This window comes from Amia ocellicauda, chromosome 14 (assembly GCF_036373705.1).
Source record: "Amia ocellicauda isolate fAmiCal2 chromosome 14, fAmiCal2.hap1, whole genome shotgun sequence".
In the NCBI taxonomy this organism is placed as follows: domain Eukaryota; kingdom Metazoa; phylum Chordata; class Actinopteri; order Amiiformes; family Amiidae; genus Amia; species Amia ocellicauda.
In genome coordinates, this window is record NC_089863.1 from 971428 (window position 1) to 979664 (window position 8237).

Below are 8237 nucleotides of genomic sequence, written 5' to 3' on the forward strand. Positions count from 1 at the left end.
GGGGGTGAGCACCGTGGGCACCTAACACTGAAAGCGCCGAAGTACAAACAGCGCAGAGTCACACGGAGCGCGATAACTACCACCAGAGCGCCGCGCTGTCTCAGTGTGGAGGTGGCGGGTGCCATAGGTACTGCCGCACCCATGGACAGGGCAGCGACTCTGATGTGAAACGCAATCAATCCCAGGAAGCTGAGAGACAGATCACAGACCACAGCTGCGGCCACGGACTGTGGCATGAAAGTAGCTGGCAGAGAAGCCCCTCAAGCGGGCAAGATCTCTCACGGCAGACCGCCGCTCTGATGTAAACAACATGTTTTCAATAAGCTTCCATGGGAAACTAAATAACCCCTCCCCTTTGGGCAATGATTTTGATTTGAAAGATAACAATGTAAACCCAGGGAGGGAAGAGGGTCACTTCCTCTTTGACTGGAACTTATTGTCTCAACTCCAACTATGAAACTGAGATGCTGTTGGGGGCATCAGTCAACCCTCTTTCTTGTAACAGCTGCCAAGCAGAGTCAGTGATGTCATGATGTCCTTAAAACTTAAAAAAAGAAAATAACATTTAAAGGAGCAGATTTTACCTTTAAGGCAGATCAAGTGCAGAGTAAACCTGGATGAGAATTGGAGTAAATCATTTAAATGAATCTGACATTGTGCACAGGCTGTAACTGAAGGTACTCACAGTGGACGTCCACAGTGAACCCTTGAGATCGGGTCGCTCTATACTCTCTTACAGCACAGGAGTAGTTTCCAGAGTCTCTATAGGAAACAGGATTCAAGCGCAGTGTGTTGGCGGGTGTCTGTGTGAGAGAGACGGACCGGCCATTCTTAATCCAGATGATCTGTGTCTTTGTGGAAGAGCAGCTCCCTGTGTCACAGGTCAGGGTCACAGTGTCTCCTTCTCTCACTGTCCCATTCACCCCTGATGGGCTCATCTTCACCTGCAGCTCTGATGGGAATTAAAGGGTTCAGGATGACCAGTCAATATGAGATTAAACACCTTAGCTTACTTCTGAGGATCCCCAAGTAAGTATGTATGTGCAGTCAATTTCTACAGTTCACAGGAATTTTAACACACCTCTCATTCCTGATGGAAAATAAACCTACAGGTGCAAAGACTTGTGATGGGTTGTGAAACAAATAAGATTTATTGCAGCCTTCTAGTGTTTTAATGCATGTGCTGATTTCAGTATTGTCTCATTAGCTACTGATATTGTGAAAAGCATTCTCTTAAATGTAGACCTTGACTATAAATTAATGTTAATCTTTCTGCAATTTAAGTGTGGTTCTATGCAATAAAGCAACTTCGTTATAGTAAAGTTTAGATCTTCTGCATTTTTCATAACAGGACAAAATGACTGAATTCAATTCAGCAGACATGGCAACATATTGGAATACAGTGACAATCAAATCCATTTAGAAAAGGCATCGCCTCCATCGAGTGATATCTGTGGGTTTATAACTGTTGTAAGGGGTTGGTGTGTCAATCCTGAGTGCAGGCCTCGTCAATGGCCGGGGCAGCACACTGATTGTGAGTGAATGACAGAGACGTCCGTCTCCCCTGGACCTCTGCACTGTGGCCTCTATTGACTGAGTCCTCAGACTGATTCCTACTCTGTTCTACTTCAAGCTGCACTCGTCTTAAAACAGGTGTAGCATTATGTTGGGTGTATTTTGATAAGAGCATTTTATCTCTGAGCTGAAGCACTGATCTAAAGAAGACCTCCCCCCCCAAAGTTATCAGATTTCCTTAAAGCGTGGGACTGGTTTACATCAAAGTGACAGTTTTGGGGAGGATGGCACCGAGAAGAGGCCAAATAGTTTGTTATTCTGCTATGAGATGTCTGGAGAAAGGGGCCTGTAGGTAATAAAAACTCTTTGAAGTGGATGAGAGCCGAAATCCCGACACAGAGCTACGAACCCGGGCCAACCGGCATTTCCAAAAGATGGCATGGATTGACATCAGTCATAAATCAAGCCCCCCTCCAATAGGACACTGGGGGCTGAAACCGAAATCCAATCTCAAAAACTCAAGAACCAATCACCTATTGACCTGACAGACTATAAGGAACTGCACGGTCTTTCTCTCTCTCTCTCTCTCTCACCTGAACCAGTAACTCGGTGCCACAGCTCAACCTGTAGCTCTGTTGCCCGAACCAGAACCAGAAACCAACCAAGTCTTTGCCGGCAACAGAAGAGTTAAACTGGGAGAAGGAGATTGAGCCGTACGAAGAATTCTTTTAAAGGACTTTATTAAATAAAGAACTTTACAGACTGCGCTGCCCGCCTGTGCCCACCTGATCAGTGGAGTTTTACAGCTGGACAATTGACTAAGTCGACTGAATACGAAAGTGTCAGTCATTTAAATAGCTATTGAGTCTTAAGAAACTTGACCCTTGGAACGAACAGGGCCCTGCTTTCCTCAAAGTCTTTGTCTTCAAATAAGTACGGTGAGAGACCCTGCTTGCCAAGAAGATTTTGTGCACAACCTTGGAGCCTTCAAACCAGTGGAAAATCTGTTTGGAAACGACTCTACTTTCGCGAAACCCCAACTTCCAGGTGCATCGACTGAGTGGAAGTTCTTGGACAAAGCCGAACCGGACTGCCTTTGTTCCAAACCACACGGACCTCGTGCCATGTGCTGTTATCTGAGCCCGAAGCCAGAGAGGCCTCTCTGCGACGAAGTTCACATAAGTTTAACAGTTTGGAGTTCATGATTCATGACATTTGAGAAATCAATTAGAAATGTTAATCTGTGATTCATAACTCTAGAATGTGTAATATCATTTAGTTTTCTTAAATATAAATGTGTGTTGCATTAAACTGTTTTGTTGATAATTTTAGAAATAAAATCTGTCAACGCCGAGAAATATCTTCTCATTCCTGTTTAACTGTTTAGTCTGAAATTGACACAAGTGAATAGACATTAGATTATTGGTGGCCCTGCCTATCCTTAATCATTGAATAATACTCAGTTAAGGGAAATTGTGGTAACAAGTAATGATAGGATCTTTCTCGGCACCTAAACGTAAATGAGACTGATATATATATAACGAGAAGTTACCTGACATAAAGACTAACCTGCGTAGTTATTTAATGTCTGACTAACAATACTAATGAGAGACTCACCTTCGTCTTACTAACCGGTATTGTAGTCAATGTGTTTATAACCTTTTTTGTTTAACGATTTGTGTTATCATATGCGATCCCATGGTCTTTGATTTGGTCACGGAAGTGATTTGTCTTTGATTTGTTGATCTAGAGTTGAATTTTAATTAGTTTTTCACTTTTGTATAATTAGTGTAGTGCTACATTTAGTCATGTTATGTTTTTGAATAAATTTGACAATTTATATCTTTGGAATTGGTTTCTGCGTCTAATTATTACAGAAATTGAGTTCTACAAGATTCCAGGATTCTTGAAAAGGTGATACTATAAATTGATTTCTTTAATTGAAATTTATAAGAGTACCTTACGCTACACAGGATTGAGCTCACACTGGCCGTGGCTTCTTGCTGAATCTACACTTCAGACACCAGACTCTTGATTAATTAAAACAATCCCAGATCTTACCAGAGACAGAGAGAGTCACTCCAGGCACACCAGTCCATTTACCTCCAGGATCATCGGTTTCAAATCTGAATCTATATGTCCCTCTGTCAGCTGTTCTTATGTCCTTTATCTTCAAAGTGCAGTTCTTCTGTTTATTCCCCAGGTACTCTGCTCTGTGTCGGTATTCAGTGCTGATTGAACCCCCTCCACTGTGATAAACATATGAGGTATCCCTATCCTTGTGACACCACATCACTGTCTGCACTGTAATTGTATATGTAAATATATAGGTATAGGTATCAAATAAGCTGCGAGCCTCAAAAGGAAAAGTGGATTGGAAACTGGGTGCAAGGATGGTATCAGGATAATCATATGAACAGGGAAGGACCACAGAGGAGCCTCTCACAGCACAGATCTTGTCAGGTTGATACCACACAGCCCAGCTCCCACCGAGGACACCTGCAGAAACAGCAGCTCAGTGGTCAGTGTTGACAGTGAAGAGTCCAGCAGAGCTCAGAGTCATGACAGCCTCACAGGACACAGACAAACCCCAGACACACCGTGCATTGTTAGGAGACAAACTCAATGATTTGATATATATTGTGACAGTGTGTGGGGTTGATCCAGCACTGCCGGGGCTCTCAGGGTCTCCTCCTGCCTCCCAGTACAGGATAGATTTGCTTATTTAGTTGAGATGCTATGATAGTTGTTTGTCTAAGTCAGCGACTGGGTGTTTCAATAAAATAGTTTTTCTCTGCGGAAATTATTTGTCTTGAACATTTTGATGTTAATCACGGCATTGTCCACCACTTGCAATTTACACTCTTAATATTTATCCATTCAGTCTTCACAATGTTGTCACTATATTACTTTAGTTTGCACTGTTGATCGGTTGTGATATATACAGACACATTTAACACAGAAGATATCTGTGATGTGATGAGATGCGAGAAACAGTTCAAACAGACGGTGTGCTCTCTAGTGCGCTGTGCGACACAGTGAGACAGAAGGCAGTGGTACCAGGCAGGAGGAGCAGAGTGGCCCCCAGTGAGCGCAGTGTCTCTTCCACACCCATCGCTGCAGCGTCAGTCCTGTCCTTCTCTCTCGCACTGCAGACACAGGACACAAGAGCTGTAGACACAGTGCAAACGCTCCTGAAATCCTTCCCCATCCCCAACTGTGTTTATTACAAATCATATTTTTATCCCAAGTCTATGTATTTCAGTAAATAAAATGATCCCTCACCCTTTTCAACTACAGTATATAATTTAGTGAAAGGCTGTTAAACGCATACACGTAATTTAGTAAATTTTGTTGAGCTTTTGTCAAGTTATCAAATCTATATGTTTAAACCCACTAGTAAATCCTGAATAACAAAAATAAAAACAAAACTGTTCTATATACGATTTATCGCTTCTTGAACTACTATTGCATTTATGACTAATCAACATTACATTCAATAATTAGTGAAACATATAGATTATAATTCCAACCTGCAATCAAACCTATCAGACTTTACCATATGAAAATGAATGTGTCTGTGATGACATCATTCAAATGTGAGGAAACACACATAACTCCACACAAACACGTCCGTGTCTACTTTTGTAGCAAATACACCCTCTTGATACCACCAGCGCTGCCGCCCCTCTGATGCCACAGCTTGAAGTTACATGGTGGTTTTGGGGTTTTCTTTACAACACATTTACGGAGAGTTGACTTTTCATTAATAAAGAAGAAACGTAAAATGTTATATACAGTGCATCTGGAAAGTATTCACAGCGCTTCACTTTTTCCACATTTTGTTATGTTGCAGCCTTATTCCAAAATGGATTAAATTCATTATTCCCATATTGACAACGTGAAAGAAGTTTGTTTGAAATCTTTGCAAATGTATTAAAAATAAAAAACAAAAAGCATAAGTATTCACAGCCTTTGCTCAATACTTTGTTGAAGCACTTTTGGCACCAATTACAGCCTCAAGTCTTTTTGAGTATGATGCTACAAGCTTGGCACACCTATTTTTGGGCAGTTTCTCCCATTCTTCTTTGCAGGACCTCTCAAGCCCCATCAGGTTGGATGTAGAGCGTCGGTGCACAGCCATTGTCAGATCTCTCCAGAGATGTTCATTCGGGTTCAAGTCTGGGGTCTGGGTGGGCCACTCAAGGACATTCACAGAGTTGTCCTGTAGCCACTCCTTTGTTATCTTGGCTGTGTGCTTAGGGTCGTTGTGCTACTGGAAGATGAACATTCACCCCAGTCTGAGGTCCAGAGCGCTCTGGAGCAGGTTTTCATCAATGATGTCTCTGCAGCAATGTACATTCATCTTTCCCTCGATCCTGACTAGTCTCCCAGTTCCTGCCGCTAAAAAACATCCCCACAGCATGATGCTGCCACCACCATGCTTCACTGTAGGGATGGTATTGGCCAGGTGGCCAGCGGTGCCTGGTTTCCTCCTTCAGCTCTAGGAAGAGTCCTGGTGGTTCCAAATTTCTTCCATTTATGGATGATGGAGGCCACTGTGCTCATTGGGACCTTCAATGTTGCAGACATTTTTCTGTACCCTTCCCCAGATCTGTGCCTCGATACAATCCTGTCTCGGAGGTCTACAGACAATTCCTTGTACTTCATAGCTTGGTTTGTGCTCTGACATGCACTGTTAACTGTGGGACCTTATATAGACAGGTGTGTGCCTTTCCAAATCATGTCCAATCAACTGCATTTACCACAGGTGGACTCCAATCAAGTTGTAGAAACATCTCAAGGATGATCAGTAGAAACAGGATGCACCTGAGCTCAATTTTGAGTGTCATGGCAAAGGCTGTGAATACTTATGTACATGTGCTATTTTTGTTTTTATTTTTAATAAAATTGCAAAGATTTCAAACTTCTTTCACGTTGTCATTATGGGGTATTGTTTGTAGAATTTTGAGGAAAATAATTAATTTAATCCATTTTGGAATAAGTCTGTAACATACCAAGACAGACAAGAGAAACAGGCTGAGGACTCGACTGTCGTGTTGAACTACAGGCAGTGTTTCATCGCTCTCAGTAGCCCAAAATGAAAAACACAACTTTCTAATTATAAATATTGGCTGTATTCAATGTGTCCACTAGCCCAGGTATTACTGCTGCTTCTGTCAATGCTATGAGCTGTTACTGTCAATGGAGCAAGAACCGAACCCACTTGGTGAATATGAATATGCTCTGGAAGATTGATATTAACAGTAGAATACAATTTAAAACCCACAGAAGAAAACACCCAACACCATTCTAGTGGACCATTCTGTAACAGAGAGAATAAGACTGCAGGACATTCAGAAATGTGTATTACAGCAAAACTGTGTAATTCATCTAAATACTAATATCTAGAACTGTCTCATATGCAGCACTACCCCAGGACACATATACAGCACGTCTCATTATTTGTAGAAACATGTTGATAATAACTACATACCCCTATTAAAAACATAATATATAATAGAAGTCTGTGCTCATATAACACAATTGGCCCCTTCTTGTTTATTTAAAATACAGGGGATGTACACACCCCAAGAACAAGCAGGAACTAAAGACACTGCAGTGCAGGCCTGGCAGAGCATCACCAGGGAAGAAACCCAGCATCTGGTGACGTCTATGGGTTCAGACTTCAGGCAGTCATTGACTGCAAAGGATGTGCAACCAAGTATTGAAACTCACAATTTAATTCATGATTATGTTACTTTTTCCAAATACATTTGAGCCCCTAAAACTGGGGGAACCACATATAAAAATGGGTGTAATTCCTACACCGTTCACCCAATTTGGATGTAACTGCTCTCAAATTAAAGATGAAAGTGTACTCTCATTGTTTGCTTTCAAATCCAATATGGTGGCATACAGAGCAAAAAGGATGACAAATGTGTCACTGTCCAAATATCTATGGACCTCACTGTATGAACTGAAGGAAGACGCCCACAAGCACAAGCAGTGCAATCTGAGGGAGATGGAAATATCCTGCTCTATCCTTGCTCTTGCTATTGTACTGATTTGTATTTTAATTACTGCAGATCTGAGGCTGTGCTGAGATCAATGCACAGCTCTGTGCTGCTGTATGGTGTCAGTGCTGTATTACTCACAGTGGCTCCGGGTCCCTTGGGTTGCTCAGTGTCCAGTGTAGAGAGCTCCTCACACACAGGCTGTGCTCTGCGCTCTGACTGAGTTCAGTGACACTGCTGACTTCTTCCCACCACAAAAACCATAACTTTATATAGCATTTAATCTAATTGCCATCTTTAAAAAGCAGAGCACAGAACAGGAAATAACAGCTCACAGATATCTGACCACTGAGAGTGTCATTTTTTTTTATGCTAAAGTACATACCATCTAAAATGCAACAGAATAAGAAATTGCAGTGAAAATAAATCTGCAAATCAGTTTTTTCAGACGCAAAGAAGAGCACAAAGGACATTAATCAAATGCATTGACCAGCTTCACACCATTTCTTATATCTATTCACGACATGTGGTATATTTTAAATACTTAGTAGGCTTAGGCCAGAAAGAGAAATGCTGAGCTAGTTTGTAGTCTATGTTGATGCTATGCTATGCAGGTTTGCATTTGTATAGCACCCCTTTTTAGCTGTTTGATATGTACACTACTGGTCAAAAGTTTAAGAACACCTACATTTTTCCAGTTTTTAT

The 8237-nt window shown here is 41.7% G+C and overlaps 1 long non-coding RNA gene across 1 annotated transcript; it reads right to left on the minus strand.

Annotated features, from left to right (window-relative positions):
• Positions 1-3930: 3930 nt before the first annotated feature.
• Positions 3931-7743, minus strand: LOC136768215 (uncharacterized). Its single transcript, XR_010821954.1, has 3 exons — positions 7674-7743; positions 4576-4664; positions 3931-4014 (listed from the first exon to the last, which is right to left on the minus strand). It is a non-coding gene; the product is annotated as an uncharacterized LOC136768215 (long non-coding RNA).
• Positions 7744-8237: the final 494 nt, after the last annotated feature.